Consider the following 12,411-nt stretch of genomic DNA (forward strand, 5'->3'; position numbering starts at 1 on the left):
TTCGGATGTTGGTACGCTTGAAGCTGTCCCAGAGGCTCCTTACACTATCTTCATATTTTTGTATTCTTTTTTCCTTTTGCTTTTCCAGTTGGGTGTTTTTTGCTTCTTCGTATTTCAAATCTTTGACTTGATTCTTGCAATCCTCTAGTCTGCTGTTGGATTTCTGTTTAATATTCTTTATTTCAGTCGGTGTATGCTTAATTTCTAGTTGGTTCTTTTTCATATCCTCGAGGGTCTCACGAGATTTATAAAGGATCTCACTGAATTTATCAGCGGTTTCTAGAAAATTCTTGAAAAACCTTATAACCGTGGTTTTGAACTCTATATCCAGTAGTTTGCTTTCTTCCATTTCTGTCATTTGTGACCTGTTTCTTTGTTTCCACGTTTTGGCTGCTTCCCTGTGTTGATAGAGTGGCTTTCTGTGCTAGGTGTCCTATAGGGCCCAGTGGCTCAGCCTCCCCAATTACCTGAGGTGGACACTCTTGGTGCACCCCTTTGTGGGCTTTGTGCACAGTCTTGTTGTAGTTAAGCCTTGATTGTTGTTGGTATCAGTGGGAGGAATTGACCACCAGGCCAATTGGCTGTGAGATTCAGCTGTGTCTACGGTGGGAGAACTTCTGTGCTGGAGACACCCTTATGGGGCAAGACTTGCTTCAGTGGGGCTTTGGTGCTCTCTGAGTCTGCCCCCTGAGTGTATCCCTTATGGATCTGAGGAGTTGTAATCTGGATGGTCCCACTCTGACCACTGGGTACACTGGTTCTTGGATCTCTACAGAGGTGCTAATTTAGCCTCTGCCTGAGGCTACCCAGCAGAAGCTATGGAGAGATCTGTAGATTCCTCTTCTTTGTTTGGGGTTTGTAGGTGCCCAAATGAGGCCCAGCTATGAAGCAGTGCAAGCTGCTGTGGGGCCTTGGGCCTTCTTTTGGATGTTCTGGATCTCTCTTACCCAGCTGCAGTTTGTTAGGTAATTTTAGATTGCAAAGGGCCAGGTCATTCATATGCAAAAGCCTCTGCACACAGCTTCGGTGGGGCGGGGTCTCAGGGAATTAACAGGGCGGAGCAAACAGCTATTGCTGATCCTCAGTCCTACCCTAAGAGGCCCCATGTCTCAGTGTCCCGGTAATCGCTGCAAGCACCTCTGAGAGAAAGCCGCCCTCGAGTTCTGCCCGATGCCAGACAGTCCAGTTTCTCCCCATATGAGCCTGGGTCCCCAGAGACTCGCCTGGAACTGGAGTTCAGAACCTTCGGGAGCTTGAGACTCCCTCCTGATTCAAAAAGACAACCGCGTCCTCAGTTGCCAGCCCTTTCTGCGTGTGCCTCCTTACCTCTGCACTTTATTTCCGCACCTCCTCTGAGTCTCAGTGTGCTTTTCTCTTTCCTTCTAGTTGTAGAATTTCCACTCAGCTAGCCTTCCTGTGGTTCTGGATGATGTCCGTTTTGTCTTTTAGTTGTATTTTTGAAGTGGTTGTGCGAGGCAGCAATTTCAGGTGTTTATCTATGCCGCCATCTTGGTTTCTCTCCGAATATACATTTTTGTTGTTGTTGTTCACTGAGATATCACTGGCACCTAGCAAGTACATGGCAGCATAGTTGCTCAACATGTATTTGTTTAAAAAAAAAAAAAAAAAGCTGAACCAGTTTGGCTCAGTGGATAGAGCATCGGCCTGCGGACTCAAGGGTCCCAGGTTCGATTCCGGTCAAGGGCATGTACCGTGGTTGCGGGCACGTCCCCACTGGGGGGCATGCAGGAGGCAGCTGATCGATCTCTCTCATCGATGTTTCTGACTTTCTATCCCTCTCCCTTCTTCTCTGTAGAAAATCAATAAAAAAATACATTTTAAAAAAAAAAAAAAAAAGCCCAGCTGGCATGGCTCAGTGGTTGAGCATTGACCTATGAACCAGGAGGTCATAGTTCAGTGATGGTGAACCTTTTGAGGTCGGCGTGTCAGCATTTTGAAAAACCCTAACTTAACTCTGGTGCCGTGTCACATATAGAAATTTTTTTATATTTGCAACCGTAGTAAAACAAATATTTATATTTTTTATATTTATTTTATGTATTTAAATGCCATTTAACAAAGAAAAATCAACCAAAAAAATGAGTTCGCGTGTCACCTCTGACACGCGTGTCATAGGTTCGCCATCACTGTCATAGTTCAATTCCCAGTCAGGGCACATGCCCGAGTTGTAGGCTTGATCCCCATTGTGGGGCATGCAGGAGGCAGCCATTCAATGATTCTCTCTCATCACTGATGTTTTTATCTCTTTCTCCATCTCCCTTCCTCTTTGAAATCAATAAGAATATATTTTTTAAAAGATGTAATAGAAAGATGATCTTCTGAATACTGAAGCATAAGAATGTAATTCCTTCTTTGAGGTCCAGCATCTGCAAAACTGAAAAGAGAACATCCTGGAAGGGGGCCACACTAGACCAAGGTCTCCTGTCATTTATTAGCACCAATGTGAACTACAAAGACTGACATCTGTGCTCTTGTGGGAGAGAAGATGTCAGAGGGAAGGAGACTTCTGGGTGGTCAGTTATGAAGGGCAGAGAAGGCTCCATCTGCTGCCTTCCCCCACCCCCTCCCGGGTCCTGCTGGTATTGTGTGGAGAAGTTGGCATGGAGACCTGAGACATCTCTGATAAAATGTCTCATTTGGGAAGGTGTGGAAAGAAAGGAGATTTGACATCTCCACCTCTTGCCTTTTCTCAGGTGACTGGTAGGAGTTTCTCCTTAGGTAGAAGAGAGGTTTTAGGAATCTTTACCCAGGGCCACTAGGAACATTGAAGGAGGCAACATACACGACCAACTTGAGTGAAAATAGGTAAGCAGCTGTAGACATTCTAGGCCTCTGGGCTGGAGCAGCACCCATCTATGGAAACCCCCACTAGCATACACAGCTATGCACAGACTTGAGAGCAAATGCTTGCATGCGCTCACAGCCAGTGCACAGCCATGCCTGTCTCAAAGGCACTGTGGTGTAATTGAGGTCTCGTCTCTTACCACCTGTTCCTCTCAGAGGCCCAACTTCTCACACTCCCCTCCCCCAACTCTAAACTTGACATAGTTCACCTAGAAGGCTGGGGGGAAGGGTGAGGTGGCAATGAGCTGTGTGGGAGAGAGCAAGGGTGTGAGTATGCCTGGGCCCAATCATGGATGTTCCATGCTAGGACCCTAGAGGGCTGCCTGAGTCTAGCCAAGGAGCTGAGCCTGCATATGCCACTATACAGGCTGTGCAAAAAATATACTGGCAATGGTTTTTACTTGAGGAGGGGGACACTTTTCCAAATGTGCAGAAGGTAGTGGAAGCCTGGGCCTTGCGTTACATGCCTCCACTCCTCTTTTTTACATCTTTTTTTTCCCCAAAATACATTTTATTGATTTTTTACAGAGAGGAGGGGAGATGGATAGAGAGTTAGAAACATCGATCAACTGCCTCCTGCACACTCCCTACTGGGTATGTGCCCGCAACCAAGGTACATGCCCTTGATCAGAATCGAACCTGGGACCCTTCAGTCCGCAGGCCGACGCTCTATCCACTGAGCCAAACCGGTTAGGGCCAATTCAATGAGTTTTGACAAATGCAGCCACTGCCACAATCATGATACAGAGTGTTTCTATTACACCAAAATTTCCCTCATGGCCCTTAGCATTCAATTTTCCAACTTCTGGCCCTTGGCAACTACTGATCTACTTTTTACCACTGTTGTTTTTCCTTTTCCAGAATTTTATTTAAATGGAACCATACATTACAGAGTCTTGTGTCTGGCTTCTCTCTCTTAGCATAATGCTTGTAAGATTCATCCATATTGTGCATGTAGTCTGTTCCCTTCAATTGCTGAGTAGTGCTCCGTTGCATGGGCATACCATAGATTGTTTATCCATTCAGTGAGGACAGTCCGAGAAGTGAGTAGACTGTCCAATTCTGTTTTTTTCTTTAGTATCTTTAGGCAGTTCCTTTTGTTTTAATCCCAGGTTTTATGACTGTTTTCTGCAGGCAAGAGTTGTGCAGTATAGTCTTTAGCAAACCCAGAAGCAGAGTTTCACTTTTGTATTTCTGAGAGCCTATTTCAACTTCATTTTTGAAAGATATTTTGTTTTTGGTTGGCAGTTTTTCTTTCAGTGTTTTAAAGATGTTTCTCCACTATTTTCTGGTTTGCAATGTGTCCAAGATGTTTGCTAGCATCCTTATCTTTGTCCCTCTGCACATAATCTGTTTTTTTCCTTCAGGCTGCTTTTCACATTTTCTTATCATTAGTTTTCTTCAGCAATTTGATCATGAAGTGCCTTGGTGGAGTTTTCTTTATGCTTTTCTGCTTGGGGCTTGTTGAGCTTCTTTGGCTTATGAGTTTATAGTTTTTATCAAATTTTCAGCCATTGTTTTTTTAAAATATTTTTTCTGGCCTCTCCTTCACCCCCCTTCCCCCTTTCTGGGACTCCAGGTACATGTATGTAAGGCTTAAGGTTGTATCAGCTAACTAATGTTCTGTTCATTTGTTGTTTTATAATCTTCACCCAAAGATATATTTTTTATTGATTTTTTTTTTTAAGAGAGAGAAAGAGAAACATCGATGGAAGAGAGAAACATCAATTGGCTGCTTCCCACACACACCCTGACCAGGAATCAAACCTTTGGGTATATGGAATGATGCTCCAACCAACTGAGCCACACTGGCTAGGGCTATTGTAATTTCTAACACTGTAGTGTCTGTTTTTGAACTTTATATAAATAAAATCACGTAGTGTGTACTCTTTTATGTTTGGCTTCTTTCACTCAGCATTATGTTTGTCAGATTTATCCATTTTATTGTGAAGCAAGAATTCATTTCTTTTCATTGCTCTATCACATTCCATTTTATGAATATACCATATTATTCATCTATTTTGCTGCTGATAGCATTTGAGTTGTTTCCAGTTTGGGGCTATTATGAATAGTGTTGCTATGATCATGTTTGCTCAGTTTTTTTGTGTGTTCTCTGTTTGTATTTCTAGGAATAGAACTGCTGAATCATAGGCAAGGCTTCTCTTCTACTTTAATAGATGTCACCAAGCAGTTTTCCACAGTCGTTATTCCAATTTACATTCCCACTGGCATTGTATCAGAGTTCCAGTTGTTCCATATCCTCACCAACACTTGCTATTATGTCTTTTTCTTTTTATCCATTTGATAAATTTTATTTATTTAAATTGCCTTTCATCAAACACCACAGGCATAATAAAACTACCAGGCAGAAGGAGCTAACAGTGGGCTGTTTGAGACTCTTGTATTAAGGTGTTTCTTCTCAATGGCTTTGAGCACTTCCAAAAGCATTCCATTGTTACATACGTGTTCCTCAGCATTGTTTGAGAGTTTGAAAACTAACTGTGGGATGGTTCACCAGGCGAAGAGATGATGGGAAGAAAGGCAAACAAGGGTGTTCTTGGCAGAGGGTGCAATATATGGGAAGGAAGGAAGTCATAAAACGTCTTGGCTCAGGGCTGCCTGGTAGAGTTGTAATGGTTCTTGGAGGCGCAGTTCACTCTTTTGTCTATGGGAATGGCACCTCTAGGAACTGTGTAGTGCACTACCCATGAATCTGTACAGCAGTCATGACCGTCATGGTCAGGGGTGATTAGAAATTTGGTGTGATTAGAGGGCAAAATGAGGAGGGTAGAGGAACAAGAGAAGCCAGATTCAGAATTGGAGCAATATAACTGACTCAGCCTTTGTTAAAAGTCACTATAAAACTCCACCCCACCCCCACCCTACTAGATAGATGAGGGATTGTACAAGCTTCCTCCTCTTGGATCCCTCAGCCCTCTGAACCAAGAGAGCTGCCACTGAACTGGGCCGATGTGAAACCCAAGTCAGGAAGGAGAAATGCTGAGCATGCTCCAGCTTGTCTTGCTACACAACTTTGGTCTCAACAAGTTGAGAAAGCAACACCCTGTCCTTCCTCTGTCGTGGGCTTCCTCTCTTGCCTGCGGCCTCAGCACACTCCTCTGCCTGGGAAAACTGGGTAAACCTGGATGGAAAGCCGTGCCCCATCTGTCTAAACCGAGCGAGCCACTAGGGGTGGTTCCTGAAGACACAAGGAAATGAAAGGAAAATCCCAGGGCCCCCGCGTGTCTTTGCCATGGCCTGCCAGAGTGAAGGGTACCCCTCTGAAGGAAAGAGACTCTTTGGGTTGATGCTGTTTGTCTCTAAGCCCTTATTACATTTTGTATGTACTAGTATGTGTGTCTTGTATGCTTGTGTAGGGCATTAAATGGTTGAGGTGGGGCTCGCCGATTGGGCTATAAGGAACGATCCATTCTCTGAAAGGCCTCTTCTGGAACATGAGGTTCATGTTCAAGTTCTGCCTTCCTTCTAGTTACTTTGTTAAACACACACACACACACACACACACACACACACACACACACACACCACACACAAACAAAACAAAAACACACACCTGTATTCCTTAAAGTAGAAATTTGGGCTGGTGGAAGAGTTCCAGAGAATGGCAGAGTGAGAATCTCTGTTGGCTTTGGTTACAAAGGCAGTAGCTCTGGGGAAATAAGTGGTAAGTTGGCACCCCCTCAAGGAAGAGACAAAAGCCAGGACAAGGAACCTGGGAAAGGTGCCCATAGTTTCACCAGAACTTTGGAACTAAGTATACATCATGAGACCAGCTGTCAGCTGGAGATTTGTGGGCTCTGGGACCAAGTTGACTATGATATGAGTAGAAACCTTTCCAACCTAGCTAGTCAACTCTCGAATCAAGCAAAAGGAATATCTTGCACGCTTAAAATGTGTTCACTGTACTTGTGCCTTATACAGAGTAGAGGACTGTCAGATACATTGTAATATCCCTAAACAATAAATAAACAAGATAATGAAAGGCCATATCTAAGTAATTGCTAAGTGATGCAGGAGAACTAAAAGCTGAGGGGACCCACAGGTACCCAAGAGGCTCTAGGTGCTGGGGAAAGTCCAGTTCCCACTGGACTGGGGAATAGAGTCAGCTTCGGATAAAATAGTCAAAGGGCATTCTGGATAGGTGATCAGTGTGATAAAAGGGTAAACAATCGTCTTCAAAATCACTCCCATTTCTATTGAATTTTAAAGTTTTCAAAAAACCTTCATTACCCTAATCTTCCCTCTCTCCGCGCCCCCACCCCCACCCCTAATATCTTTAAGCATTTTGCAGAACAGATTCCCACTCACAAAGGAAGTGAGAGCTGGAGAGTATCCGTTGATTTTGTCTGCTCAGCAGCCCTCTCTCCCACCTTCAGCACCTGGCACCCTGAATTTTTTTGGGAAGGCATCTCTCTCCACTCTCAGACCAACCACGGGTTCTGACTCCACCCTTAAGTCCAAGGTGAACCTACCAGGCCTAGCTCACCACTAACCACAGTAGTTTAGGGATGGACATGTGATCCAAGCCGGTGAATGAGACATCCAGACCTTTCCTGGAACAATTGGGGAAGAGGATAAAGCCAACACAGAGGAAAGCGGAGCCAAGAGACTTTGTTTGGGTCTTCAAATCCAGCTGTGCCTGAAGCTACAAGATACGCTCCAGTTCTAGTCTTGTTTCATCCATTTATGGTTCACTCATTGATTTATTCAAAGAATATTTGTTAAGTGCCAAGTACTTGCCTGGTACTGGGGATATAATATTGAGCAAGATCAATTAGGCAGAGGTTTTCTATGGAGAGAGTGTGTACTTTTTCCTCCCAGGATATTACATACTCATGCATGTGTACACATACACACATCAGACACATGCATGTATACAGACATATGCATACAGGCACACACACACATGCTTATATTAGTATGCACACACGCACACACACACAGGCTCACCAACCCTTTCTGTTTACATCCTCTCCAAAGCCTCTGACTTGGGACCCAGCGGCCAGGCATGCGATCTATGTGGGACACAGACTATGGGAAGGAAGTTAGGCCAGTAGGCTAAGGAATAGAGTCAGGCAGCCCAGAGGGAGCTGGCCACTCTGAAGAGCAGTACCCACTGGAGAAGGGCACACGCTGGAATCCCAGTTCTGGGCCACTTCAGGCAGTGCCTAAGGCATGGTCCTTCCCAGGAGGCCAAAGAGCTGCGGTTCTCAACCTGTGGGACCTGACCCCTTTGGGGGTCGAACGACCCTTTCACAGGGGTCGCCTAAGACCATCGGAAAGCACATATTGAATATATAACTACATATTGTTTTTGTGATTAATCACTATGCTTTAATTATGTTCAATTTGTAACAATGAAAATACATCCTGCATATCAGATATTTACATTATGATTCATAACAGTAGCAAAATTACAGTTATGAAGTAGCAACGAAAATAATTTTGTGGTTGGGGGTCACCACAACATGAAGAACTGTATTAAAGGGTCGCGGCATTAGGAAGGTTGAGAACCACTGCCAAAGAGGGACCTGGGGACCTGGTTCCAGCATTTTGGGAGGCAAGCGGTCCAGGGCTATGCCTGCTACAGCGCACTTCTTTCCTGAACCCTGGTCTTGCTCCTGGAGCAGGAAGCCCCTAAAACTGTCCCCCTAGAGAGGGGAGTCCCTGAGCAGGACCCTGGCATCTTATAAATGCAAGGAGCCTTTTTAAAAAAACCACCTTGGAAATCTGAACAAAACGAGAACCACAACTTGTTGTTGTTCTCATCGGAAACTGAGGTAAAATAAATAAATAAATAAATAAATAAATAAATAAATAAAATAAAAAATAAGTTCAAGGAGCCAGCCAGTTAGGGCTCCAGCTAGCTGGGCACTCAAGAGTTCTCATGATGGAAGGTCCCAACATTTTCTTTTCTTTCTCTTCCTAGGGAATTTTATAAAGTAAATGAAGAATAAAAAGGAGAAAGAAGAGGGGAGAAGGAGAAGGAAAAGAAGTGGAGAAGGAAAGTATTTTTAAAAACATATAGCCCTGATCATAGCATTTCTCTGCCTAAAAACCTTTAATAACTTCCCATTGCTCATGAGATAACCACACCCCCTTTTCACTCTGCTCCCCCTTCCTGCCGCACCCCTTCCAGTCACATGGGGTTCTAGGGCCTTGCTAGGATGTGTTCATACAGGTCTTATGGGAAATTGCCTCATGGGGTTACAGCAACTGAAACAGAGAGAACACCATAATGGGCCCATCATGAGCATAGAGAGCTGCATAGGGTGGTTTTAGTCCTAAGGCTGTGACTATAGGGCCATGGGAAAATCATGGTCTCTAAGCCTCCTTTTCTTCATCTGATCAGTGGTCAAGGGAAATAATCCCCACCCTGCCTGCCTCGCTGGGTCGCTGTGAGGCTCAGGTGAGATAAAGAACCTAGAGAAACCCTTTGTGAAGGACCAAGCACTGAACAAATACGGGATTGTTTCTATTGCCCAGCAAATCATACTGAGAAGTGTCCGAGGCCCGCCCCGTTCATCTCTCAGCACTCTTCTTTCTAATAACCCTTCATGTCGGTATAGCACCTTACGCTTTTCAAAGTACTTTTACATATAATGTGCCATTTCTTCTGACACCATCTCTGTGCAGTGCCTGGGCACGGCTGCCCCTTGCTGGGCGTATAAGGGCACAGGCTCAGGAGCTGAAGTCACCAGCAGGCCCAGTGTCACGGGGTGTGCTGTGGCAGAGCCAGGCCTGAGCTCAGGTTTCCTGACTGCAGCTCGGGCCTGCACCCAGCGCCTGGAGCCACTCTGCTCCCAGTACGTACCAGCTGTTGTTCTGTTTAGATTCTACACCTTCAGAGGGTACAGACAGCATCTTCTTAGGGGATTAACTTCCCCATCAGTGAGCATGACCTTGGGTGGAGCTATTTCAGAGGATACTTGAGACAGGCTTGGTTTTTGAAAGTCTACTTGCCAGAGCCGTGGGAGTTTACCCAGGCCCCTTTGTCACTCCTCCGTGAGGGTAGTCAACCAATAGGCCAGAGGTGCGAATTTGGGATCATTTTGGAATCCTTCCTCCAGGTGGGATTCTAACCACAAAATGTGCTCATGCCTAAGCACCCCACAAACCGCACCTGCTGGCTCACTCTCACATGGAGTGTTAGCCATGTCCAGCCCCTGAGTCAGGGCAAGGCAGAGGAATTCATGCATGCCCCTGACCTGCAGCTGCTCACAGCTGGAGAAACAGCACTGCGGGGGGGGGGGGGGGGGATAACAGCAAAGAGGACAGAGTGAGCGTCTTCTTGGGGGCACACAGTAAACCGGGGATGAAAGAGATTGTGAGCTCAGAAAGGCAGAGATCTCTGGGGACTGGGAGGCTCCGAGGAAGCTTCCTGGCTGAGGACACGGAGTCCCCCTCCCCAAGTCGGTCTCTGTGTCAGACTGAAGCATTCTTGCTGTTGGTGAATCACACCAGGAAACCGCCCTTGCAGCATTCCAGGATGCAGAAGCCAGGACCTTGGTCTGATTGCTGATTGGTGGTGGTGAGTCAGCGTAAGGGCACCAGACGGGCAGCCTGGAGATGCAGGGGACTTCAGGGATCCTGGCAATGTCCTTTTTTTGGCCTGGGTGGCTTGTACAGGGATGTTGTTTTATAATAATTATTTAAGTGTTAATGCAACTGTAATACATGGCATTGACAATATTCAACCATTTTTAACCTACAAAATGGCCATTTCATATGGTTCAACCTAATATTTCACAATGAAATTTCACAATTTACACTGTTAAGCAACATTCAAAATAATGATTGTGAAGGCTATTAATAACTTCATGCACTCATTTATTCATTAAACAAATGCTTCCTGGGGTTTTTGATGAACTGGTCATATTTCCAGACATTGGAATACAGAATAAAATTCTGTCATGGTGCTTGTTTTCTAATGGAAAATAATCCATAAACAAACATAGAAACATCTAGAATGTTATATTGTGGCAAGCGCTATGAATAAACAAAGGATAGTAAGAGTAGGAGAGTGATGAAGAGAGACTTGAGGAGGCTTCTCTGAGGAGATGACGTTTGAAAGCACAGCTGAATGAGAGAGAGAACCATGAGCAGCCGTGGGAGGAGCCTCAGGCAGAGGAAAGAGCAGCGCACAGCCCTGCAACCGGAATGTGCCTGGCAGGCCCAGAGAACAAGGAGGCCAGTGTTACTGGATCAGAGGGGGTGGGGGGAGAGTATGAAGACATGAAATGGGAGACGTAACCAGGGACCTGATCGATCGCGGAAGGCCTGAGCGACCTGGTGAGGGATTTCGGATTTTATTCTGAGAGTGATGAGAGGGCATTGGAAGTTTAGAGCAGGAAGTGGTGTGATTTGATTGATAGTTTAGAAGGAAGACTCTGGCTGTTCTGTGGAGGAGGGAGAGTAGGGTGGTGGAAGCAGGGTTTCCTGTTAAAATGTTACCATGGTGTCCAGGCAAGAGGTGAAGGTGGCATGGGCTAGGGTGGCAGTAGTGGTGGCACACAGGGTTTTGGAGTCAGGATTGGTAGATTTTTGTAGGCAGGACCCAGATGGGATTTGTGGATGGACTGCATGTAGAGTAGGAAAAAGTGGATGATAAGGCCTATAATATTTTAAAAACTTAGCCCTGGCCGGGTGGCTCGGTTGGTTGGAGTTCCATTTGGGTTCCATTCTTGGTCAGGGCACATACTTAAGTGCGGGTTCAATCCCGGTCAGGGCACTTACGGGAGGCAACCAATCAATGTTTCTCACATCAATGTCTCTCTCTCTCTCTCTCTCTCTCTCTCTCTCTCTCAAATCAATAAAAAACAAGCATATCTTCGGGTGAGGATTGAAAAATAAAAAAAGACATATGAAAACATGCTCAAAGTCACTAGTCATCCGAGAGATGCAAATCAAAACAACAATGAGGTACCATCTCACACCTGTCAGACTGGCTATCATCAACAAATCAACAAACGACAAGTGCTGGAGAGGATGTGGAGAAAAAGGAACACTCGTGCACTGCTGGTGGGAATGCAGACTGGTGCAGCCACTATGGAAGACAGTATGGAGTTTCCCCAAAAAACTGAAAATGGAACTCCCATTTGACCCTGTGATCCCACTTCTAGGAATATATCCCAAGAAACCAGAAACACCAATCAGAAAGGATATATGCACCCCTATGTTCATAGCAGCACAATTCACCATAGCTAAGATCTGGAAACAGCCTAAGTGCCCATCAGTAGATGAATGGATTAGAAAACTGTGGTACATCTACACGATGGAATACTATGCTGCTGTAAAAAGAAAGGAACTCTTACCATTTGCAATGGCATGGATGGAACTGGAGAGCATTATGCTAAGGGAAATAAGCCAGTCAATGAAGGAAAAATACCACATGATCTCACTCATTCATGGATAATAGAGACCAGTATAAACTTTTGAACAATAATAGATACAGAGGCAGAGCTGCCTCAAACAGATTGTCAAACTGCAGCGGGAAGGCCGGGGAGGGTTGGGGGGCCGGAGGTA

The 12,411-nt window shown here is 45.2% G+C and overlaps 1 pseudogene; it reads left to right on the top strand.

Annotated features, from left to right (window-relative positions):
- Positions 1–8,573: 8,573 nt before the first annotated feature.
- Positions 8,574–8,670, top strand: LOC118669542 (annotated as a pseudogene).
- Positions 8,671–12,411: the final 3,741 nt, after the last annotated feature.

This window comes from Myotis myotis, unplaced genomic scaffold, assembly GCF_014108235.1.
Source record: "Myotis myotis isolate mMyoMyo1 unplaced genomic scaffold, mMyoMyo1.p scaffold_m19_p_14, whole genome shotgun sequence".
Taxonomy (NCBI): domain Eukaryota; kingdom Metazoa; phylum Chordata; class Mammalia; order Chiroptera; family Vespertilionidae; genus Myotis; species Myotis myotis.